This window comes from Astatotilapia calliptera, chromosome 8, assembly GCF_900246225.1.
Source record: "Astatotilapia calliptera chromosome 8, fAstCal1.2, whole genome shotgun sequence".
NCBI lineage: Eukaryota > Metazoa > Chordata > Actinopteri > Cichliformes > Cichlidae > Astatotilapia > Astatotilapia calliptera.
The window spans coordinates 21,312,325-21,315,188 of NC_039309.1; positions in this window are offsets into that span (position 1 = coordinate 21,312,325).

Here is a 2,864-nt window from a genome sequence, read left to right on the forward strand (position 1 = left end):
CTCTCATTTTGTAGGTTTTCTCCCCCCACTTCCATCCTCCACTCCCACACACACCCGGCGCACTCCCCCCTCTAGCTCTCACGCACGAACTCTTCGGCGTCGGAGCTCGGGGCTCATTTGTTCCTTCTTGGTCCCTTTTAAGAATTATCACCACACGCCACAAAATGTCATAAAAATCCCCCCCAGCATTTTTGTTTCTTTAACGGCTACTTTTCCCTCTTGATCATTTCTGATGTTTCCAATGAACAACACAACAGGATCCGACTGTGTACCATGCACTCAGAAAAAATGGATGTCACAGTCATTTAGCCAGTGTTTTTACACTCATTGTCTGATCAGAGGATGCTTTTATGTTATTACTTTATTTCGATAACTCACTTTTGTGTCGGTTTATAGCCCATTTCTCGAAGCGTTGGGGGAGGTGGTATTTGTCAGAGTTTAGAGTGGAAACTATTTGGCTATTATGGATAAAACAGAAGAATAGGAATGGAAACAAAATGGAGCAAAAAACCCCAAACAAAACAGCACAATCGGCCTTGGACAGTAGCGCATACTGCCCCCCAGGCTGACCCTCCCAGTCAATAAATACTTTATTTTCTTTGTTTCACTCAATTCTCCTTTATTTTTGACACGCAGAAAAATACACATCATATATTCAGCTTCTTTAAGTACTTTATGGTTTTATCTTTAAGATGATTCACATTAACCAATGAGAAACAACTTCCATATATTGGGATCCCTGTATGTGTTTGAAAATTGACCTCTGCTTTTGGCAGAGGTGGGTATTTAAAAAAACTGCTATAAAACCAACTAAATTGTCACATTTGACACTTTTTATGTCATGACAACCACGTATTGACAACATCCATAATATTGAAATGTCACTATAATGTCATTAATGCACATATGATAATATAAAATAAATTTGTAATTAGACTTTTTGTCAGCTTTTTTGCAGGCATAGTCTCATCCATGCACCTCTAGTTAATTTTGAATTGAATGAGTTTACCAAAAGAAGTACAACACAATGACTTGAAGAGACGGATTTGACATGTTATGTTATTGTGAATTTCATGATATTAGTCAAGTAGATATTGATTGGCATCAATACAGAAACTAGAAACATAATATAAACCCCATATGTTACAGCAGAATAGACTGAGAATCATTTTTTTTTACTCTTTCTTGTTACTATGTCAGATTTCTATTCTGTTGAGGTATTCTTGGTATAAAGAATTATTTTCTTACCTGTTAACAAATACAAGATACCGAAGTACATAAAAACTTTTTTCCCCCTTGACACAAGAATGTTTTTTTTTCTGTGAGATTTAAAGCTATCTTTAAAGCAGATATAAAATAAAAGTGATCAGGCAAAGGGCTTGTTGCAGTTCGGAGAGAAAATTATTTTAAAAATGCAAGGAGAATCACCATGTGACCCATAGGGAATACACGAAGGACAGATGGAGGAAGAAGGTTAGCAAAAGAGTGTAAAAGGTTTGGTGATGCAGCAGGAAAGAACACTGGGTAAAAGTGTCTGTTCTGAAATGGCCAGTGAATTCATTCATAGAAAATGTAAAGATGGCCTGGCAGGAAAAAATAAAATATATCAAAATGTGACAAGAAAACAACAAAATAGAAATGAGCAGCAAATACAGGAAACAGGAGCAAATCCTGATGCAGGGACTACAGAGTCAGACTGATAGGGTGGGGACATATGTTGACCCTAAACACAGAGTTTTCAGTGTCACAGTAGTGGCGCTCTGCTAATCTGGCTAGATCACCATGGCAACATTTGGTTTAAAATCGCTACATTTTCTCAGATTCCTTTATCTCTGAGCAATACTAGCTCACATATCCTGTATAAAAACCTATTTAGCCATAAGTTTGCAATGCTAATGAATAAGGAAAATGCTTGAATCGGGATTGATTTGTTGCCAAACCCATTTTATACTAAAAGCATTGCAGGTGAGAATGTAGCTAATAAGACACAGAGTAGAAAATGCATTAGACACAGAATAGTCAACCAATAAAATTCACCTCACTTTTTTGTGATATATAACCTGTGTAAGGTGTAGAAGAGAAGATTGTGATTTACTATTCCTAAATCATCCGATCTCCACACAGCTGACCCCTGACTATTCAGTATTCGCAGATCATTGTCTCTGATTAATTGGAGGAAAGAAAAGAAAAATCAAAATTTTCCATATTCATGGAAAAATCACCTATTCGTTGATTTTTTTGTAAAGCATATCTCAAAATTTGCTAATGATGTCATTTTTTTGTGAGTAAATACATTTTTTATGATAACTAATTTTCAAATATTAACATGAATGTAAACACAGCAAAATATCAATAACATGTTTTTTTTTCTTAAAAAACTTCCACTAAACAATGCAGAAATTCCCCAACACAAAGCTGTTTTTGGATGACGGTTTAATGTATATTTGGTATTTGACCAGTTAAAATAGATAGTTATAAGTGTTTTTGGATCGTGTCTCAAGCATTTGTGAATTTCAACTATTTGCACGTGGTTGTGGTCCCTAACCTGGGGGTCGATTGTACAGGAAACAAACAGTAGAGATTCTAGAGTCTTTTGGGGCCCTAGGCACCCGGGCCCCCACAACCAGCATTCATCACCATTTACATTATTCAAGTGTCTCTCCCTCATAGTTAAGACTAGATTAGCAGTATTTGCATTATATTTAATGCTATTTTTTTTCACCAAAGGTCCAAGTGACTTCTTCAGTCTCAGCTGACTGCAGCTTTCCCCAATCTCATAAACAGTACATTTGCATATTGACTGAAACCAGCCCACTGAAGGAACAATGGGCTGGGAGGTCAGCTTCCAGGTCAGCTTCCTGCAG